This window comes from Eschrichtius robustus, chromosome 1 (assembly GCF_028021215.1).
Source record: "Eschrichtius robustus isolate mEscRob2 chromosome 1, mEscRob2.pri, whole genome shotgun sequence".
Lineage (NCBI taxonomy): Eukaryota > Metazoa > Chordata > Mammalia > Artiodactyla > Eschrichtiidae > Eschrichtius > Eschrichtius robustus.
The window spans coordinates 41,993,301-42,017,091 of NC_090824.1; the positions used below are offsets into that span (position 1 = coordinate 41,993,301).

The 23,791-nt window shown below is 41.3% G+C and overlaps 1 protein-coding gene across 1 annotated transcript in view; it reads right to left on the minus strand.

Annotated features, from left to right (window-relative positions):
- The window catches only part of DAAM1 (dishevelled associated activator of morphogenesis 1), a 172,826-nt gene extending 154,589 nt beyond the window's left edge, over nucleotides 1-18,237 (minus strand). Inside the window, exon 1 of the mRNA XM_068544676.1 lies at nucleotides 18,124-18,237. The gene's annotated coding sequence lies outside the window, so the exon portion shown is untranslated. The remainder of the gene's footprint in view (nucleotides 1-18,123) is intronic.
- Nucleotides 18,238-23,791: the final 5,554 nt, after the last annotated feature.

Genomic DNA, 23,791 nt, shown 5'->3' on the forward strand with positions numbered 1-23,791 from the left:
TGGGGTGGGGGAGGGGGGAGGGGGCTGGAAGTATTACAAGTCTTTCATTCATAAGCATGTAAATGTTTCACATGTATGTATGCCCACTTCTCCAAATGAATTTATATACTGTGATTAATAAAACTGAAATTCATTGAAAGTGTTACTGAATTCACGGTCATTATAATACGGAATCTATAATTTTTTTTTAATTAAAAAGGAACCATCACGTTGGGAACCACCGCTAAAAAGAAGGCAACAATATTCCACTTGAATTAAACAATATAAGTAAACTTCCTTAAAAAAAACTTAGAGTGGCCTTTTATATTTTAATGACTCTACTACCCACAATGTCAAACTAGTTAGAATTCCTTGTCTGTTAGCTGTGGCTACTAGAATGTTGCTTTGAGATGGATTCTGAAGCCATGTCCAGGCTGGGTAGGAAAGAAATGTCACATTAGATAAGCATTAGATAAACACTGTCTGCCATGACTGTGGGGAAGGGGAAGGGACATGTGTATCTGATGTCCAGGGCTGTGTCAGATAATCATCTAGGATGTGATTGATGGCAGTAGAGACCCGAGTTATAACTCCGATTCTGTCATTACACTAAACTTATTACTAGGCAAATTACTCGTTCCAGTAATTTTGCCAGATCTAAAAAGGAGTCATCCTGACTTCTGATGCAGAGCTCTTAGGGTCAACTCAGACAGTGAATGCTACACCCCTTTAAAAGCCACTAGAGACAAAACTGTCACAGAACTGGTGAGCTAATCCAAACCTCACATTTTACATGTGAGGAAATTGAAACCCAAGAAACTGTGGGCCAAAATGACACAGTAGATAGCAGGCTAAAGAATCCGCATTTCCCCGCTGGAGAGTTTTCTACAATGTGAGCCATAATATACCGTTTGAAACTTTGACTTAATTACTTGTATTAGTTCTCCTTGGGACAATTGATAATTTAAAGGCTTTCTGTCTGATATTACTTTTAAAAATTCTCACTTCAAAAAAGTTCACGCCTCTCAACTAGATGATTGTACTAAATAAACTATAGCATTATTGCTATAATATGGACACATACTTTGTCACTTTTAAGCCTAGGTATTAAAACTGTTTCTTCAAAAGAACAAAACAAGATAAATAATACATTTGAAAATCTCAGTAAACACAAATCAAATAACAGTTGAGAATTAATGATGTTATATCTTACAAACTGTCAAAGCTTTACCCACTTAGGACCAGCCCCTTTAAAAAATAAAACCTACATAAAGAAAGTTACAAAATGTGAGTCCATCAATCATATAGTCCACCCAAAACTTTTATACGAAGAATTAACAGGGAATGGCTGAATCAGAAAATGACAGAGCAGTCTTTTATATATATATTTTTTAATAAATTTATTTATTTATTTATTTTGGCTGTGTTGGGTCTTTGTTGCTGCACGTGGGCTTTTCTCTAGTTGCAGCGAGTGGGGGCTACTCTTCGTTGATGTGCGTGGGCTTCTCATTGGGTGGCTTGTCTTGTTGCAGAGCACGGGCTCTAGGCGCGTGGGCTTCAGTAGTTGTAGCACTCGGGCTCAGTGGTTGTGGCTCGCGGGCTCTAGAGCGCAGGCTCAGTAGTTGTGGCGCACGGGCTTAGTTGCTCCGTGGCATGTGGGATCTTCCCGGACCAGGGCTTGAACCCGTGTCTCCTGCATTGGCAAGCGGATTCTTAACCACTGCACCACCACGGAAGCCCTATACTTTTAAACATTAACTATTGATAGAAAAGTATGTTTGAATAATTTTAGCCTAGGATTTTATCAGCCACAGAATAAAAGATTTTATAAACTCTACTCTGTTTCATATTAAAGATATTTCACAAGATTTTGCCATTGCAAATCAATAAAACATGATAGAAAATTAAGACAAAACATCTCATGGTCCATTTTACATTAGAGGTGTCATTTGTCCACCGAATGTGCAAATGAAGTGTCTCATTCTTTACTTAGAAAGGCTTTGGTACTCTTGGAAATTCTGTTCCATCGGTCAATTTATAATGAATCAAACCACTTGTGATCTGAATGGTGCCTAGGAACTAACTAATGAGCTGGGGATAAATATCTTTTTCTAGGCTAGGAAGTCATGAATTGATGTTTCAAGGAGGAGAATGCAAAAGTGACCTTCTCCCCTAGATCTTGGTCCTTACTCCAGCGAATCCTTTCATAATAACCTCTACACCACTGGGTCAAACCATGTTTCCCAAACAAACACACAGGGACTACCTGCCAACACTTGCCTTACCAGAAAGCTCCATAGAATGTGCTGTGCATTTTGTTTGCTTGTTACTTCTTGAACAAAGATGGACAGCCACAGTGCCTCAAAGCAGAGTTCCAGAAAAACTACGTCAACAGAACCATGATAATTCTGAATAGGTGGTCTTCTCTAAAATGTGCTGGGATGTGCTGGGAAACACAGCGCTATATTCTATCACGGGTTACCATAACTATCTAAAATTAGTTTCAAAACACGAACCTTTCTTGGAAGAGATTTTTTTTTTCTGTTTAAATTAAAACAAACCTAAAGTGCTTAAATGTAGGAGAAAAGCCACATTCCCACAATACTGATTTATGATATATCGACATCAAGACAATCAGACTGTGATAAGTATAGCATTATTGTAATATTAGGTGCTGTATAGGCAATGCCTTAAACATTGTAGCTAAGCAGCTGAGTATCTGTTTTGCGACACCATATATAAACAAAAAGAACTGGGTATAACATTTCTTTAATCGCGTAAACCATTCTAATGTAAACTTCTGCCTCCCTCCTCATAATATTTGGATTATTTCATTGTTCTACCTCCTATTCTTCCAAACATCTTCAGTCCAATGGAAAAACTACACATCATCTCCCTTGTGCTCTCTGCCTTCAGAAAAGCCTTCTGTATTAGTCTCACTATCAGCAGAAAAACCACTTACAGTAAGAAACCACTGAGCCAAACTCCAGAAAATGCAAATTGGCCACAAAATGGCAGGCGTTGACCTAAGGTTTCCCTTCAGATAATGACGAAAGGGCTTGTTAACATAATTAATTATGCAAATCTGTAGCCAGAGACAGTTAATCACAGAGAAATACTTCAGGTCACTTTAAAATGCGCCTAGAGATCTCGTAAGTTTTTTGCTAAGGGGTTCCATGATTATTTATACATTTGTGAAAAGTCCTGGTGGCTTCATATTTGCATTGCTAATTAATCTCTTTTATGATCTCTTTAAAACACTGGGATTTAAATAGATAAATGGGCAAATAGACCATTTGAGAAAGGAAAAATACAAATAGCCTAGAGAAAAAAGTTCTGTTTAATGAATTTTTAAAAATGCAAATTAAAATACAATGTGATAGCATCTGTCAGTTGCTGAATCACAGATAATTGTAAGATAATGATATTCACAGCATAGACATGAAATGAACGACACTTTAATATCCTGATTCAGCGTCAACCGGCAAAACCTTTCTTGAGGACAATTTGGCAGTACTTAATAAAAAACTTTAAAATTATATACCTTTTGACCCATTTATTTCATTTCTAAGAAATATATCCTAAGAAAATAATCTGAAAAAGAAAAAAAATGTTCATAATAGTTTTTAATGGGAAAACATTAGGAAAATGATTACCCTATACTGCACATAAAATGGAAATAAATGCTGTCATCTAAGAAGTTTATTGAAAATTTTAATAACCTCACACCCATTAGGATGGCGATTCAAAAAAAAAAAACAAAACAGAAAATAAATATTGCAAGGATGTGCACTTTTGTTGGTGGGAATGTAAAATGGTAGAGCTGCTAGGGAAGAGAGTTAGAACTACCATATGATTCAGGCCCTGGGTATATCCCATCTCTGGGTATATATCCAAAAAAAATTGAAACATGGTCTCAAAGTGATATTTGCACACCCATGTTCATAGCAGCATTATTAACAATAGCCAAAAGTTGGAAGCAATAAATAAATAAAGTGTTTCAATTCTGATTTCCAATATGATTTGTATATTAAACAAATTTCGTTGGAGTCTTCAATATTTAATAGGGTCAAAATGTCCTGAAATGGAAAAGTTTTAGAATATGCTGGGCCAGACTATTTCACAACTCTGTAGGGGTAGGAATTAACTTGTAAAAAACACACAGCAATGTAATGGATTTTATCTATAAGGAAGCAAATGGATTTTGTCTGGCAGAGATAAAATTGATTTACGTAAATGTATAAAAGAAAACATTACATTGTATATAGCCCTTTAGGATATTAATCAGTTTTGTATCCACTAGCAAAATTATTCCAGCATTTCTGATTGTGGCTGTTTGGATGGATTGATAGACAGACAGACAGACATATATGTGCTCTTCAAATTCTCCTTTGAACTGGTCTTGACAGCTTACTGATTCCTTCACTAATTAATAAGTTAAATAAAAATTGTTGACATGTTTATTTTATAATTGTGAGAATCTTACTTTTTAAACTCTTTGAAAATTATTCTTTTAACATCAACTATCTACAAACAGATCAGTTTCTGCATTACAGGCCATAAGACTAACCAAACCAGAGAGTTTAATAATTAATAACCTTCTAAAACAGAAAGCACCAGGCCCAGATGGGTTCACTGGTAAATTCTACCAAATATTTAAGGAAAAAATTACACCAATTCTCTACAATCTCTTTCAGAGGATATAAGCAGAGGGAATACTTCCTAACTCTTTTTATGAGACCAGCATTACACTAATAGCAAAACCAAAGATAATAAAAAAAAGATAATTACAGACCAATATTGCTCATAAATGCAAAAATCCTCAACAAAATATTAGCAGACTGAATCCAACATGTATAAAGAATTATACACCAAAAGGAAGTGGGATTTATCCCAGGTAAGCAAATCACATGATAATATCAATAGATGCAGGAAAAGTATTTGACCAAATTCAACACTCATTCACGACAAAAACTTGCAGTGAACGAGGGATAGAGGAGAACTTTCTCAACTTGATAAAAACTATCTACAAAAAAACAGTCTGCAAGATATAAGGTTAATAATAAAAGTAAATTGCTTTCCTATATACCAACAATGAATGAGTAGAAAGTGAAATTAAAAACAACACTATTTACATTAGTATCCCCAAAATGAAATATTTAGGTATTCATGTACAAAAAATGTACAAGATCTATATGGGGAAACTACAAAACTCTAGTGAATGAAATGAGAGAAGAATTAAATAAATGGAGAGATACTCCATGTTCATGGATAAGACTCAATATTGTCAAGATGTCAGTTCTTCCCAACTTGCCACACCCATTTGTTTACATATTGTCTATCCTGATGGAAAGTAGTTGGCAGCAGAAACGAAAGATTAGTCACGAACTGATAACTGGTGAAGCTGTGGGTATATGGAGGATTCTCATATTAGCTATATTAGTCATTCTTTGTGTTTGTGTGTAGGAACTTTTAATAACAAAACTTTTTTTTAATCTTCATTTTCACTCTACTTGAAATAAGAAAAGCAGGAATGGAAAGCAATAAATCTGAGGGGGAGGTATCTTAAAAAGACAGAGGGGGTCCTGAAGCATACTTGTGAAGTGTCATCCATTTTGGGATTTTGGATTTTCCACCTTAATAATCATCAGCAGCATATTAGCATAATTTCTGTTATCTGGTATGGAAGGCAGAACTTTAAATGATGCCCCATAACCTTTTGAGGGTGAGTGGAACCTATGAATATGATGAGCTATCACTCTTGTGATTATGTTACATTATATGGTCAAAGGGAGATTATCTTGGGTGGGCCTGACCAAATCAGGTGAGACCTTAAAATCAACCACTTCTCTAGCTGATTGAAGAAGACACCTAGAAGAAGAAACCAAACATCCTAGAAGAAACCAAACATCCTTGTGTGAACTTCCAGTGTAGGCCATGTGGCATAAAATGTAGGTTGCCCCTTGGAGCTAAAAGCAGTCTCTGGCCAACAGCTAGGAGTATTCAGTCCTATAGTCACAAGGAAATAAATTCTGCCAACAACCAGAGAGCTTGGAGGAATCCTCTGAACCCCAGATGAGAACTGCAGCCTTGGCTGACCCGTGAGTTTTACCCTGGGCGAGACCCTGAGCAGAGAACCTAGCCACAGCATGCCTAGACTTCTGACCTGGTGGTGTTTTAAGCCGCTAAATTTGTGGTAATTCATTATGCAGCAATAAAACTAATATGTCTGGAAAAGCACCTTATACCCGAATAGTACCTCAAAGTCTACCTCTACACGAGTTTATGATCCCAGTGGCACCAAGTGAATACCTAAACATTCAGCAACTTAACATTTAATGCAGTGTTTCTCAAAGGATCATGAATCCAAATTTGAGAAACCTTGAGCTACATAATCCCTTATAAATGAAATATTCTTTGTCCAACACACACGGTTAGCTTTACAGGCAAGATTATATACCTGAGTGCTTTTTACAGTGTGAAGGCTTCTACAGCAGAAAAATCCTGCAAAATAATCAAATGGAGCAAGTTTAAAGCAAATTGTGACTAAGCCAAACATATCACCAAAACCTTAGCTTATCATCACAGCAGGTATAAAACAGTGCAAAGCTTTCTATCCTTTAATGCCCTAGCTCACAATTAGGAGGTATGAGAAGAATATGAGCCAGATTCCATTACAACAAAATTTCATTATAACAAAGTTTCCCATGGCTCAGGTGGTCCTGAGGAATTATCACAGCTATTCTTTGTCCATGTTATACATCTATTTATTTAAAGAAAACATTGAGATGTACATGAAGAAATAGAAAAGTAAGTCAAAGATATTATCCCCCAGGTCTAAAATTCTGTTTCCAAGGTTTTACTTAGTCCAATTCTTTTTAGCCTTTTTTTTTTTTTTGGAATAACAGCTTTGTTTCAACATAATTCACACACCATAAAATTCATTCATTTAAAATGTATAGTTTAGGGGGTTTTAGTATATTTACAAACTGGTAACCATTACTAGTAATTTTAGAACATTTTCATCATCCTTAAAAAAAAAAAAAACCCTATATTCTGCTTTTTTTTTTTTTTAACTGTCATTCTTTAACACCATGTCATACTAACAAATTTTTCTCTAGTACTAGAAAACACTGGCCATCTGAGACTCAAAATCAGCATTTAGGGGAGAAAAGAGCTGAGGGTAAAAGATTTGATCTGCAGGAATAACAGATATTGGAACAACTGATTTGGGATTGTAGAGCATTGCTTCCTATAAGTGACGCTGGGAACATTCCTTTGAAAACGTGGACATGATCCAAATAAGCAAAACATGAAATTACTTGCCAGTGAAAAGCAAAGAATCTTTCACTGGGGAGAGTCTTCTATTGCACAATGTAATTTGTTTATTTCAGAAGCTGAAGACAGAGGATAATCTGAGCTTTATTTAGTAAAACAAGAGTTCTGTATTCCAAAGGGAAAAATCTGGGATTTAAAACAGCATTCTGATATGCTCACACCCAGTGTAAAAACATTCTTTACCTGCCAAGTGAGTAAACAAATGATGCTTTAAGGTGTCACTTCCATAGCTTATGAGATAGTCCATAAAATGCTCAATATAATATTTTCCCCTTAACTTAGTTATTCACTTACCTCTGCTATGCTTGATAGGAATTTGGATCTAATCTGATTATTCTAAGTGAAATCCAAGTAAAAGGAGCCATTTTATTGTGTTTCCCACCTTTGGTAGTTATAACTCGAGACTCTGAAATCCTCCATGATGGCCCATGGCATAGGCCAAGTTAGGAAACTTGTAACAAACAAATCTGCCTCATGTTTATGAAGCCAGAGATGAGTCTGATCGGAAACTCACTCTGAGTGACAAGGCAAGTTTGAGTGCTGCCAAAGCCCAAGTTTTTCAGTCAAGTTTCACAGACATTCTTTTTTGAGGGAGAGAAAAAAAGGCGGACATCAGTCTGCTGCGAATCCTTTACAGAGTTCTTCCCTCACTGCTGATTTGAGATAAACTGTCATTTTTAAAGGTAAATGACTTTTTCTTTTTTTTAAGCATTTTGGCGTTTGATAATAACAACAGAGATGATCTTTTCTTTCCCCAAAGCCTCATCTTCTTTATCCACAGATAACTTTACTGACCTACCAACACAGGCTATGGGCTTCAAAGTTGTTTTCCCGCTAGCGCTGGTGGGCTCGCCCTGACCCAGCGTCAGTATCTCACAGAGTCCCCTGCTGTGACCAAGGACATGTCCTTAAACTATGCCTGGCCTCCCAGGCAGTGGTCATGGAAAAATGGAGAAGTGACCCTGAAGAGTCTAATCCACTGACCTTCACTTTGCTCTAACCAACTACCCAAATAAATAAAAACAGCAGGATAGCTTGGTCTCCCAGATGAATTCCAATTTACCCCTAAATATCCAAGCCTGGTCCAATGTTTAAAATTTCCAGGCCATCCAAAATCTGTCAACTGGCTTTCAAGGGCCCAATTTTGCTCCCCAGGGGACATTTGGCAATGTCTGGAGACATTTTGGTTGTCACAGCTGGGGGAAAGTTTGCTACTAGCATCTAGAGGGTAGAGGCCCAGGATGCCAACGAACATCATACATGCACAGCACAGACCCCAACAACAAACAGAGAACCATCCCGCCTAAAATGCCTAAAATGCTGAGATTAAGAAACCCTGGATTGGGTCATTTGCCAGCCCAGAGCTGGATAAGCGTTTGAAGAAACTCTTATTGCAATTTAATTTAGTTTAAAACGGGGATTGAAAACTCAAATGCCTTAAGGGCCAAGGAGGTAAAGAAATATCACATAAACAAAGTGGCTGTGTATGAGGCACTAGGGTGTTGTGAGGTCAGTGACAAATCAGAGTGTAAATGCTCACTAAAACCATTCCCTTTTTAAAAATAACACTGTGTTGGCCAAATAAAACATGACTGTTGGCTACATCCATCCTGTGTGGCAATGGTGGTAATCAAATTCTGGTTTAAAGAGATGATCAATTTAAAGAGAACTGGATGGTCACTCAAAGACACCATCTAGCCTCATCCCTTACTTCTATCCTACAGAATTTCCTAAGCCCCAGGACTGGAGAACGTGACTAGAAGCTGTTTAGTTAAGGAGATTAGAGATCAGATCTTGAGGGTTTAGCTCCAGCCAAGAGCAGGGTCTCAGAAACCTTGTGCAGAGACCAATGTTGGAAATTTTGAAGGTGAAAAAATAGAATTCCCCCTCACTGATCTCCATTCTAGGGAAACTCAGTGGATATTACATCAACGTTACACAGCGCCATATAAGTGAGGTCATTATGTTAAGATGAAACCATTCTCATAAAATTTTAGAATTTCCACATTGTTTCACAGATGAGGAAACAGAGGCCCAGGAAAGTTTAAAGGAACTGCCAAGATTACCCAAATCTAAACCTAAAATCAAATGGTGTTTCTTTTTCCTCTGTGCAATTGCCAAGCAGCAACCAAAAGGCAAAGGGATTTTATTCAAGGTGTCAAATATTCGTGTCTAAACTCTCGACCAACATAAAGAACTTATACGTAGATGTTAAATACTCAGCATCATCCCCTTTCCCTGTCAGAAAAATCATTAATCCATTTGCCCCAAGTCGTTGTTTTAGGATCTCTTTTTCACATAACAGAAAAATTTAAAGCAGGTTAAATATTTCCAGCCCTCCTTTCAGATTAAGCTGGAGAGAGGAAAGCCAAGTCAGCAATTGGAGCACAAGGAGAAGGAAGCCCCAATCTGAACATCCCCGTGTGGATGCATGCTTTCTGTTGGAGGAATTCCTGGCCTGTATAAACAAAGGCAATCCAGAGGGAAACAAATGATAAGATAAGTGAAACCCAATAACTCCCTCTGTCCTCCCTTCCACCTACTTCCCCCAACTTGTTCCATCAGAAAAACAATCTGAGCTTGGGAGAATTAAAATGTAAGCCATCCCCTCTCTGCTGCCACACAGCTCCCTATTCTAAGTAGGAGGTTAGGGGGGAAGACCATTTGTAAGGTCGGTGAGTGTGGCTCCCCTGGTATGGAACCTGGCCACAGGGGACCACGGTCTCCCTTTGCCCACAGAGAGGTTCCTGGCAACGAAGTAGGTCACTGGTCCTTCAGACTCAAATTACAATCCAAGGAGTATAGTAGGAAAAGGTGAGGTATGGAAGAAAGGTACCTTCCATCACAGGAAAAGAAAAGAAATTGGGTCAAACTAAAAATTTTATATACTTTAAAAAAAAATTTTTTTTTAATCACTTCCTTAGCATAAAATATGAAGCAAGGCAGTCTCTTGCCATGGTTTCTGGAACTGTAGTTGAAGTGTCACCTACTCATTGAGTGTCAAGCCCTAAATGGGTCACAGAAGTTTTCTAGTCCAATCTAATCTCTATTCTTGATTTTAAAAATACAAAAATATAATAACATGCCTTTCATTTAACCTTCTGAGGACATAATGAAGTCTCAGCTATCAGCTTCAATTCCAGCAAGATTCATTCCACACCCTCTCTGACTTTTAGTCTGAATGACCATTGAGCGCTGAGCAGGGAGGGGGGTGTGGGGAGGAGAACCTCTAATGCAAACAAGATTGCCACACACAAACAGAGTGGGAAACAAACAGAAATGTTATTGTTGTTTCTTTTGCCACCATCATCCTAACTCAAATAGCCACCGCTAATATGGGGTAACTGTGGCAGCATTTTTTTTTTTTAATTCCTAAATCATTTACCTTGGCCAAAACCATATGACATTTTCTATATTCAAAATTTCACCAACTTTCAAGAGTAGAGAATGCAGCAAGGACCTTTAAATGGTCTGATTTGTCCATTTCATTTCCTTTAACTTTTTACAATAAGTTTTGTAGTAAATTCTCAGGATTTAGAAGGGTCCCTAGTCTAACCCTCTTGTCACAGAACTGTAGTTTCTAACTTAACTCGTGTCTAGGCATTTCACTGCTCAGTTTTACCAAATCTCTATGAATCAAATACAAATTTAAGCCTAGACACATGTGAATAACCTAACTCACCTGGTGAATGATGTTGGGCACGATCCTTCACTCTTCTTCCAGGGTGCAAATCTGCAGAATTTTATGGGAGAAGGAAGAGTGAAGCCTAGAATGGGCACCAAAACACACACTAATGACTGTGGTCACACCCCCAAGAAAGGGAAGGAAAAGACCAAGGCTATGTTTTAGGAAGCTGACCCTGGTCCTGACCCACACTCTTCACAGGACACCTGTCAGAAGCATAAACATAGTTCCTAGGCAAACTGCTGGTGAAGCCCTACCTCTAACTTATGGGGTCTGAAAAAACTAAGACCCTCATCAGTTCATTTTATAATATGGCAACATCTTTTGCCCTTAGTGATGATGGCTATGCACTGATATATCCACAGGGTCTATCCTCCACTGTCTAGTGTCCTTTGTGACCAAGAGCATGATGAGTTAAAAAAAAAAAAAAAGTTACTAGGATTACAGGTGCAGTTGGTGACTCCAAGACAAGGCAAAGCTAACCCATGCCCTTGACCTGGTTTGTACGTCACTAACAAACTGAGCTTAGCCAGTAAGCCAGAATATAAGAACTCATCTCAAAAAAACAAAAGATGGGCATCTGTATTGCCCAGACAATGCCCAAAGCTCGGATCTAGGCTATCTACACTTGGAAGTCTAAATTCAGACAGTCCATCAGATGGGCAATGTCTGCCAATCGTACAGAAGGTATTTTTTTCAGAAATGAAGAGGACAAAGACCAGTTTAATACATGTCCCTAAATGTATGCCTGGCAGAAATACAAGGAACCTTCAACTCCGATCCTGGTGCAATTTATAGAACAGAATGAGCTCAGGTTATTACTAAAGGTGAATGACATACTTAGGAAATGTAACAAGCTGAATTTAAAAAAGCTTCTGAAACTAATGTCTGTTAAATGAATATTATGTTTGAGCAGCCTAAGGTCTAAGAAGTCTTTTGTTTTCATTTTCCCTTCCTGGCAATATGCTGTTAGGGCATAACTTTCCTATTATTTCTCTAAATGACACAGTTTGTGTTTTATTCAATTGTCTTCATTAAATATTGTCAAAGTGGCACAATATCCAGTGTTAAGCCAAAAGTAAAAGATCTATTGTAAGTCAGGAAATCACACCAACTACACTGGAAATTGAACTTGCTTGCCTAGTTTTCCACATTTAATTCACAATAGTGGCTATGGTTTAAAAGAACTGCAATTGTATATTTGGTGCCAAATTTGCTCCACTGTAAAAGTAAGTCTCTCTTCTAAGGTGAGGGGGGGAAAAAGCTTATTTTAATACGTAAGGATACCCAGTATTAGATTATGTGTTTGACTACTACTCAAGTTTTCATTTTCTTTTCAAAAGAGCTTTCACAATTTATGTTAAAAGACAACAGGGAGTTGGGAAGCTAAGAAGTTATGGAAGTCTTAACTCTCAAGACAGGCTTCTGTGGCCCTGTTCTGGGTGAGAAGGGCTTTCTTCAGGTAAGGGATTCAACCTACTGAAAAGTTATCTCAGTTAACAAGAGGGTCTAATGCTGGACAAACTCCACATAGATTCAGAGATGGCATTTAAGAACATTTCCTTTTTCGAATAATTTGCCTATCATTCACAAAGCAAAAGGGAGGGAGTTCAAAACTTCTTAACATTCAAATAAACAAATGCAACATTTTAAATCTCATACAACATTTTCTGTTCCAGAAAATCAGACTCTAAGAAACCATTAAGTGAAGAAGCAGTTTTACTCTTAATCAACTCAGCACTTGTTGACCCAGCACTGTTTCAGAATCAAGAGACACAAAGGAAGTTGTGATTCCCCCAACTCAATGGAGAGAAAAGAATAACATATAGGAAAACCAGACGCAAGGCAATAGTGGGGGAGTGTAAAGAACTAGAAGCCTGGGTCCCTAACAGGGTCTGCCAGTTACTAGCTGTGTGACCTGAGCTCGGTGAGTTCCTTAAGTTCTTCATGCCTCAGTTTCCTCAGCTGTAAAATGGTGATAACAGTACCTACCTCATGCAGCTGTGGAGGAGTCCATGGTTAAGCTCATGTAAAGTATTAGGAAAGGCCTGACCCAAGCTTAGCACCTCACATCCCTTGATTGTTGGCATCACATTAGGTATGAGTGTTTGGTTGTGTGGTCAGGCTGAGGGCGCTAAGGAGCAAGGACCCGGGCGGGGTGGTGAAAGCGGAGGGATAGGCAGGGAAGGCTTCCCAGAAGCTATGGCACTCAAGCTGGATCTGAGAGCACAAGGAGAATTCAGATGCTCAGAAGAGTGCTCATTCCAGATGAGGGGAGCCATTACTGCAGAAAGTCACAGACAGGGGTAAAAACCAGGTGTGCTTAAACATCAGCAGGGAAAATAAGCTCACCAAGGCTGAGGGTATATTTGGTAACCTCAGATTAATGGATTAATGGGCAGGGGAGGGGGGGTGCTCAGGCTCTGTGTGCTTGTTGCTATGCTCCTAGGACTTAACATTTAAATCATTTTTAGATATGTGTACTATGAATGCAAACTCACTCTGAAATGCTCATTTCTCTGTTTTTGGAACAGTGGAAAGGATGCCAGAAAATACAAAGGTAAATTTTTTTTTGCTGTGGAAATAGTCTGCTGGAGTGGAATGTAGGTCACCAAAATCAACTTGCATCTCATCTTCATCTGTCCCTCTTTCAGTGGAGGCAATAAGTGGTAGCCTGAAGGAAGGGGGAGGAGGGGCACTTCAGATCCATCCTTCAATTCCAATCTCTATCAGCCACTCAGCCACTCCAAGCACAACCCTCAATAGAGGTATCCTAGGACAGCCCCAGCCTGCCCCCCCCACCAGCCCTGCCAATCTACTGAAAAAGCCCTCCTTACCAAGTTCTGATATATTACCTGTGCTAGCAGTTGCCTCTAAACCGAGCTCTCAGGGAAACCACTATCATCTGATGCGGTAAGTGTTTAAGACATACATTCACTTAAAAGATTCCTTCCATTACCAAGTTAGAAATTATGGTGCCAAAATAAGTGACAGTGGTCCACATTCCTTGTCCAAAGAAGAAAAATCACAAAACAGAAGAATTCTCATTTTGACTGGTGCCCCCTCTAGAGATTCAACAAGTTTGCTAAACTAAGTTGGCAAAGTTGCTTTGTTTCCTGAAATGTAAGGATAGACTTAACACTTGGAAATACCAGGAGCATGACACGAAGCCAGGGAGGGCCCCACAGAAGTTACAGGCTCTGTGATTATTTCCTGAACCAAACACCTAAGGCTCTCAGTGGTACCAAACTCTGTTGGAAAAGCTTGTTTCCCCTGATCCAACAGCTGTAAGTTTTTAAGTAATTTCACAGAAGACCTCAAGATTCTCAAGCCAAAGCCACTCTTTATACTATCCCCCAAATATTTACAAAATGAAACACTTTCAGTCTTAACTATGTTTTGTTTGTAAACACCTTATTTGTTCTGATGACCACAGTCTCAACACTAAAAGCAGCCTTTTAAAGTAGCTCAAATAAAACCACACGCAGACACCCACGAATTCTTAACACCCAGAGGCGTGTCCACAAAGCAAGAAAGCCAGGGTTCAAATTCCTTGGCACCTCTTCACTGAGCTCCTGTAAGCACCACCCAAGGACATGACCCACTGCACCCTCTTTACTATCACACCTCCTCACTAATTTACACTTCGGAAAACGCACAGAATGCAACTTACTGGATGATAACTGAATGCTACAAATATCGGACAAATGTCTTTTACCCTGTTCCCCGCTCACGTCAGCCAGGCTGAACAACTTACCCCTGCTTATAGAACAAGCCCACCCCAAATGAGAGAGCTACTGCCCACTCTTCTACCCACATGGTGCCTCTGGGACCATTGGCAGCCTGGCAAAAGTCTCTAGGTATCTTTGCCTTGGTCTCTCTCCCTGTTCCCCTGTCATATACCTCCTGGGAAAGTTATCTGGGCCAAGGACAGTACAACAGAGAGAAATCTAGAAATGTCTGGTTTGGGGTAATAAGAATTGTATTAAGAATTAATTATAGGGGGAAAAAGTCTCTGTGAGTGAATATATTCCAAAAGCAAATAGTTACAATTCAACGATTTCAAACACATGGAAGGCCGTTTATACCTCGTCACATGCTACACAGGAGTTTTGGTTTATGCTGAGATGAAACGGCTTGACAGAAAACTAAGAGGAATATTACAACTGATGACAAAACTATCAGTGGAAAGAATACAGATCTTGGATCTCCAATCATGGTTCTACTAGTCAGTAGTGATTTAACAAATATTTATAAAATACCTACCAATGGCCAAACACTGCTTTAAATGCTGGATAGACAGGGATAGACAAGACAAAGACTCTGCTCTCAAAGACCTTCACGGAGTGGGAAAAATCCACACACATTGGAATTGTTATCAGAATTATAGCGAGTCAGAAGTAAGGAGATAACTGAAGGAGATTTCAGTCAGTGCTAACTTCTACGACAAAAATAGTGAGTGAAATTTCTGATCCTGTTTCCTCGTGGGGATGTAACCACCTATTTAAAACAAGATGATGAATGTCAACCGCCTGGCACACAGAAACCCCAAGCATTTACCTGCACACGAATGTACACGCATAGATGTTAGCAGATATACACCTTCCCCCCTTAAATGCAATATCTGTGATAATCCATTTTGGTATGAAATGAAAGCAGAAGGTAGGCAAAATGTTTGCATAATTCAATTACTCTTAATGCAATTAAATTACAAATAACTGCATTCGACAAGAATCTATAAAAAGTCAAAATCTAAACAATTCTACGATAAAAGGATAAATAGAAGTCCAGATACTGGGATAATAGTAGTAGTAGTAGTAGTAGAACTAATATTATAAATACTAATATAGCTGCCTTGCCCACTTTGAGGGATTACCATGAAAAGTCAGGCTATTTTGCCATACAAGTAAGGCTCAGAGATATTAACCCAATGCCACAGTGTCAGAAGCTGGGCTTAAACTCTCATCTTCAGATTTCTTTGAGAAAAATAAAAGACAATGAACACCTTCTTGGAGTCACAAGATTTTATACCGAAAATCAACTTTAGGAAAACCACTGTGCCTCTCTTCCCACATCACCAATGACTGAGGTCCCCAGAGGCAGAGGGTTCACCCCAGAATGGGGAAGCCAGTAATGACAGATCCAGAGAAGGACCCAGGCTTCCTAGATCCCAACCCTCTCAAGGATCTGCATCCTCTAGACAGGTCTTTAGATTTCATGAGAACCACAAGGGATAGCCGTGGCTTCCAGAATTCAATTTCAGTTATTACTTGTCCCTAAAAACTTCCAGTGAATTGAACCTAGGGCAAATTGAGGACTTTTACTGGTGGCCAGGGAGCTCTCTTCACGCATAACAGAGAACTCCCTCCTGGAGAAAGCTGCCTACAGCACTATAACATACGTTATTAGGAAAACGTATGTTTTCATTTTCTTGAAATGAGAGATCAGCCTGAAAGGAGAGAGATCTTTTGATTGTAATTTTCAGAGTTTGCCTCAGGACAAAGGCTCTTAACAGCTTTTTCTGGGGAGGGAGGTGGAGAGACCAGGTATGGGGACGCGAGAGGGAAGGGGGTCTAAAAATTGCGTCCAAGCTATTTACAAGAGAATGGAGAGAGCCCGGGGCTGCGAAACCGGTGACTAGGAGAGAACAGCTGGGCCCAGGGAGAGCATCTGACCACACCTACTGGCCACGCCCTCCCAGCTGCCCGCAAGCCACACTGAATTGAAACAGCAGTGGGAGCAGTTAAGATTCCGACGGCAGGAGTCGCCATGGCAACGGGATTCATCTTGCAGGCAAACCCCGCTTCAATTCACCAGGTCCTTCTCGAGCCTCAAGAAACTACGAACTCAAGAGGAGCAAAACGGTCACGGGTGGCATTTACTCTTGATGCTCTCCTGCGGGTGAAGATGGGAGGCGGGGTGGGGAACGGGGGTTGGAGTGTATTCTATTCCTGGGTCCCCTAAAATATTTTATGGGCGCAAGAGACAGAACATCCCAATCGCAGGCTGCGAGCAACTTGAGAACAGAGCCTTTAGCAAGGGTTTGATGAACAAGTAAGAGAAAGGAAGGATAAGAGTGCTAGGGAAAGTAAATCCAGAGGACTTTATATAGTTCTCGGGCGCCGCGCACGTCTCCAAGCGGATCACAAGCAGTTGGATTTTCACCGCCAGCTGGGAAAAGCGATTACCCAGCCCTCCTGCCCCACTGCGAGTCGTATCGTTAGATTATTCGACACTCCCTACCGCTTTACCACCTCCCAGCCCAGCGCTCCGGGCAGACGCTTTGTCCCAGCTCAGGTGCTCTTTGTCGAGGGAGCCATCAGTGCAAGGGGCACCAAGATGCGCCCTACCCAGAGGGACGGGAGGCGGGAGCGCTCTTTGGCGCCTCGAACCCGGTCCGCAGGCGGCGCAGCCGCCCCTCGCTGCTGTCCGCCAACACCCCTCGCTCCTTCCGCAACGCGGGTTTCCCTCCTCTTTCTGGTTTGAGACCTTTAGCTTCCAACTTTGCCTAAATTACAGTCACCCCATCCCTTTCGAATGAGTCTTGAGGTGAGGGTGCCCGGGATGGTGGGGGTTCTGCTGGGACGCGAACGAGTAAACGAGTCCCTCCTCTTCGGTCCACACCTCCGAGTCTACCAAGCCTGCCTCGGGATTGTCCCTCCCGGAGCCTCCCGGACCAGCAGCTCCCGACAGCAGCAGTGCCCGCAGCACTCAGCCAAGGCCACGACCCCCAGCGCCCCAGCCCCGGGGTGGCAGCAGCAAGGCGGCGAGTGGTACCCTGCCGGCTCTCTTGGCATCCGAGCACCTCAGAAAGAAAGAAGGGAGGCACCCCCGTCCTCGGGGGCGCCTTCCCCCGGTCTCGCCTTGCTTTGCACCGCGCTTGCAGCCATTTTCCCAAACCCTACTTGGCAGCCGGGAGCTGTCTAGGTCCTGTTCCCACCCAGACCCAACCTGAAGGACGGGTTTAATATTTACCTACTGGCCCGGGAGCTCCGGGGAAGCAGCGGGAGGGCGCGCCGCTAACCCAGCACCGGGCCCGAAGAAGCACGCCCACCCCCGCGCCACCTCGCGGTGCCACTTAATGAAGGAGTGCGGCGGGCGACGCGGCACGTCCCCCTTACCTGAGCAGCCCCCGCATGCTGAAAAGACGGCTCTGCGCTCCGGGTACAATGGGATCCGGTTAAACAGTTTCCTTCACAGCCGCTCGTAGGTTACCAACTCGCAGGTGACATCACCCTCTCCTCGCCTGATAGGATACAATGCGGCGCCCACTGCGCATGTACTCCCGGGCAAGGCCCGTACTCTCCTGGGAGTTGTAGTTCACATTCCACAAGCAGAGCCTGGGTAGCTACGCTACTGAGGGTGTTGAAACTACACTTCCCGACGCATTCCTGGGGCACTTCTTCCCCGCCCCCAGCCCCGCCCCCGCCGAGACCCGCCCCCTCCCCGCCCTCCAGCCTTGCAGTGTTAGTGTTGGTCTTTCAAAAACCGAGCTGCGGACTCAGCGGGCGAGAGTGGGGGCTGGCACCCTTCGGTCATGCCCTTTGACTTGACCTCCACTCGGTCCCATGCGGGCTCTGAGGGACCAGAGGGGTCCGGGGCTAGTGTACACTAGCCAGGCAGCTCTGACCAACCGGGCTCTGCTGGCCCCAGCTGGAAAGAGAGGATGAAGCCTTTCACTGCCTTCCCTACGCGTAGCAACTAATTAATAGGATGCATTGGTTTTATTGGTTAAATACGGTCCTGGAATTCCCCCACGGCCCGGAGGATGAGGGACGCCGACCCCGAAGGAGAGAAATCCCCCTTTGCCCCACTTGGTACAAATTACCCTTCTGTCTTCTCTTTCCTTCTCCCATTTAATGGAGTCAGGGTGACCAGCCAGAGCTCGGAGAATAGCTTAGTCGGCTGAGCTGACCGAATAACGGAGGGTGTCACTAATAAAAATGCAGTGTAACAGACTAGATAGTTGCCTCAACCCTCCGTCCGGGAGCCAGCTGCTGCTGCAGAGATAATACTATCGCGCAGCCATGCTTTTGTTCTTCCCTGCAGCAGACTTCCCGCTCTCATGGCTCTCAACTCCCAGGAAGACAACATCCTTGCCTAAAGTTTTAATAAATGACGTATATGTATACATGTACTTTTAAATCCACAACACTCTCCTCTCAACTTACATACCTCACTCTTCAAGTTTTTTAAATGACCTAAACCAAAAAACACTGTGCTGTTCAAGAAGTGCTGTGATAGTAATACACCTAAATGTTTAAAGATACGCAAAAGGTGTGTAGCAGAATTCTGAACCTTCAGGACAAATTTATTTTTAATATGTAAAATTTTTGCGTGGCACTTTTCATTACTCAATGAGTACCAAATATTATGAAAAATTAACATTGAGAGCAAATCTCTAGGTGTCTTTTTAAACGAAAAAAAAAAATCAATACATCTAGTTATTCCAGTTGTAAAGGTAGAGTAAATTATAATGGCATTCGAGGTCTTAATCACATATAAGGATCAGTTCACACCCCCATTTCCACTAGCAAAATCTAAGAAGACTACATCTTGTGAAAGTAAGTTCACAATTAAAATTTCAAACAACTCTCCACCTAACTGTTGGTGACAGTCTCCTTATCACTCTTATTTTCTCACGTGTTTGTGCAACAATAACTTGGGTTCAAGAGAAAAATATTCATGGAACTAGAGGATCTCAGGGGAGAGGGAAATGCTTTGTTTTGCTGAGAGAGGGATTGTAGTACTGAATTCTGCTTTTCTTTTGTCAAACCAATTCCTTATAGCCCAAACATATTTTTCTCTACTGAAGGAAGATAACTTTGAATGTTGCTCTCCTGTTTTGAGCCATTCTGTCCATTCCAAATATTGTCTTAAATGGAACCTAGACAATACAAATGTTCCACTGGCCAACAGATCAAGAGTACAATCAGTGATATTCTAGCTAATGGGTAGACAATGTATTGCAGTTCACTGTGAGAAAATATTCAGAAAGAAACTTGACCTGGGATGATTCTAAAAGCTCTCCCAGTTTTGTAACTGTGTAAAGCTTTTAGATGGAAATATAATCAGTGAGCTCAAATTTTATTGAGTCAAATTGGATGTGGAGATTCTTTATAAGGCAGGACTTAGCCTTACAGATAAAAGTATATTACAATATTGAGGTACACTCTGAGGAGTAACTCTATAGGATAAATCACCCTACAGCAAGTTCTCTTGGGTCTTCGGTAATGAAGGAGAGGATGAAACCTGCCTGAAGAAGAAATTCCATTCTCTACAGCAATTAATATTATAGGGATGTGCCATGTTACATAGCTCATTTTTATATGTAAAGGACATCATACACACTAGATTATAAGTACAGAAATGTGTGGATGTACGCATGTGAGCTGCCCTTCCTATTAAATAGATATAAATTTAGATAATAAATATTGAAAGCAAGGCATTGTGTTTGGAAGCATTTTGTTATGCATGATGGATCTGAACTGATCCTGCACACTATTTCATTGGTAACCAAGGGAAACAAAGATGGCTCTTCAGCATCAGAAATGCAGTCCATGGACCTGGGACCAGAGGAAACTTAACAACTTCTATGCAGACAGAAAGAAACTCTCTCTCTCTCTCTCTCTCTCTCTCTCTCTCACACACACACACACACACACACGCATTCACGTACACTCGTGTGTGTTTGTATTTCTTTCTAGGTGACTAAGTAGTCTCATGCGCCATCGAAAACACCCATTCTGTCTAGCTTAATTTATGTTCTCAGTCAAAGGATTTTGTTACTTTTTTTCTTTTCTTTTTAAAGGACTGCTGCTGTTCTAGAATGATCTTAAGAAAGGCCTTGTCTTTTCCCATAATCATTGCCTGTTAATTAGGAACCCACAGAACCACTGAGGATAGATTTAACTGACCATCTACGGGTGAAGGAGGAGGAAAGGCACCATGGGATATTTTGCTGATCTTTCAAAATAATCTCTCTCAGTTCTGGTTACAAGGTTTTACTCTAGATGTTGGGTTTTAGATAAGGACGGAAGTGAGATATCAACAGAGAAAGAATTTTAAGTTTGTAGCCCTGCATGGGTTTTCACACTATTGCTTGGTGTTTTGCAACAATTAAGGTTGTGTGCTGAGCCCAGGTTTGGGATCATGACATTTTCCCACTTCCAAGCAATGTGACTTTGCTTATTTCGTGTTGCTTATTTTCTCTGAGCTTCAGTTTCCTTATTTTTCAAATGGAGCTAACCATAAACCTACTTCATAAGGTTTTTTAGGATTAAATTAGGTGAGACATATAAAAACCCTTTTCAAATTTAAAAGAACTGTACAAATGCTAGTTCTTGTTATTATTTGCAATTTTCCCCTGAAGATTATCTCAGAAATTTCAGCCCTAATTATGGAACAAGTTAATAAAAACCTAGTTAAATAAAAAATCTTATTCTTAAGAAATTATACAGTGCACATATTATCTCAGTAATTTGTAAGTTGGCAAAATGTTCTTTGAGGAAAAGAAATGAGAAATCCAAATTAAACAGTGCTGGTCCTCAGCTTGTTTTCTTATCCATGCCTTGTTCTTCCACAGCCCCAAGCTGTCCTCAGTATCCCAGGTCATCTTCCCCCAGCTTCACAGCCTGGCAAGGCACTGCTGGGAGATTGGAGGTAGGAGGAAGGGAGAAGCCAGGGTGTTTCTTTACCTCCACAGAATTGCACTGGGAGATGTTTCCGGCAGCAGCAGCATTTTCCCCGTTGAACTGGTTCTTCGTGGTTCCAGCTTCTTCCAGGTCACCCTGGCCTCTGTCAATGCCATCTTCTCCGACTGTCCCTCCAGCCTACAGGTGGAGGTAGCTTCCTGCTGTTGCTAATCTTTTGTTGCATGTTTGTTTTCTCAGACCTTCTATCACCTGTGTGACCAATTCCCTGTCCTATATTATATCTGTTTTAAATACTTAGAATGGTTTTTGTTTTTGTGGTGGAACACTTAACTAATATACTCACGTCTTAGTTCAAGTTCTTTTAGGGGCAAGCAGCAGAAACTTTCTGTGGCCAGTTTATGCAAAATAATGAAAGTATTAAGATTTATTCAAAGGATTGAACAACCAAGGCTCCACCTAAGAGCAGGAGGCAGACCAGCCCTGGGAACCCAAACAGTGGTAGGTTTTGGACCTTCTCTCTAGAGCATTGCTCTAATAGCCTTCAGTTTCTGTGTCTCTTTGTTCCAAATTTCAAATTCCTGAGAGAAACTGATTACCCCATCTCAGAGCGACTATCTGTAACATTTATCTACAGCAGTGATTCTTTTTTTAATTAATTTATTTATATTTTATTTTTGGCTGTGTTGGGTCTTCGTTGCTGTGCTCAGGCTTTCTCTAGTTGTGGTGTGCAGGCTTCTCATTGCAGTGTCTTCTCTTGTTGCGGAGCACGGGCTCTAGGTGCGCAGGCTTCAGTAGTTGTGGCACGTGGGCTCAGTAGTTGTGGCTTCCAGGCTCTAGAGCTCAGGCTCAGTAGGTGTGGCGCACGGGCTTAGTTGCTCCGCGGCACGTGGGATCTTCCTGGACCAGGGCTCAAACCCGTGTCCCCTGCATCGGCAGGTGGATTCTTAACCACTGCTCTGCCAGGGAAGCCCTACAGGAGTGATTCTTAAAGTATGGGCCCCAGATCAGCAGCATTAATGTCACCTGAGCACTTATTAGAAATGCAAATGCTGGGGCCCCACCCACAGACCTACTGGAAAAGAAACTTTAGGGCTGGGACCCACAGTCTTGTTTTGACAAATCCTCAAGCTTGTTCTGACACTCATGAAAGTTTTTGAACCACTTGTCTATAGCAGAGATTACAATATCGTGTGGCTCAGATATGATCACTCAGGACCTATCCCTGTGTGTCTGGGAGTCTTCCCAGAGAGGAAGAAGTGCTGTGAACTTGGCAGCCACCCCTAAGAGGTGTCAGGTAAAGCTGGTAAATCTGTCAGGATCTTAATGGTAAAATTTGGTTCTTCCTGAGGGAGAAGACTTTGTAGCATTCTGAACCAACTAAATCAATTTAGTCACTGCAAAGGCATCTGGAAAAGATTCATTTCACTGTATTTAATTGAGAACACAGAAAAGCTGAAAAACCAGCATTGGGGCAGGACAAGGGAGATGGAATCTTATAGAAATCTAAGAACAGTAACAATACCGTCAGGCCACAGTAACAGAGGATGTGAAAATAGCTCCAGCCACTCAAACTCTCTCCAGACCAGTCTCATCTGAACAGCTTCTGGGAATTTAGAAACAGAAATTCTTCTTTGACTATCTTAGCTAGAATCCCTGTATCAGCCTATTTATAACTGGCTTACCCTTAGCCTGTCTATGAGACCTGCACATTTTTTTTTTTAATAAATTTATTTATTTATTTATTTTTGGCTGCATTGGGTCTTCGTTGCTGCGCGCGGGCTTCTTTTGTTGCGGAGCATGAGCTCTAGGCGCGCAGGCTTCAGTAGTTGTGGCTCACAGGCTCTAGAGCGCAGGCTCAGTAGTTGTGGTGCACGGGCTTAGTTGCTCTGCAGCATGTGGGATCTTCCTGGACCAGGGCTCAAGCCCATGTCCCCCGCATTGGCAGGCGGATTCTTAACCACTGCACCACCAGGGAAGTCCTGAGACCTGCACTTTTCAATCCTGTACCAATGGCCCCATGTGGCTGTTTAAGTTTAAATTAATTAAAATTAAATAAAATGTAAACGCGCAGTTCCTCAGTTACAATAGCCACATTTCAAGCAATGAAGCCACACAAGGCTAATGGATATCGTAT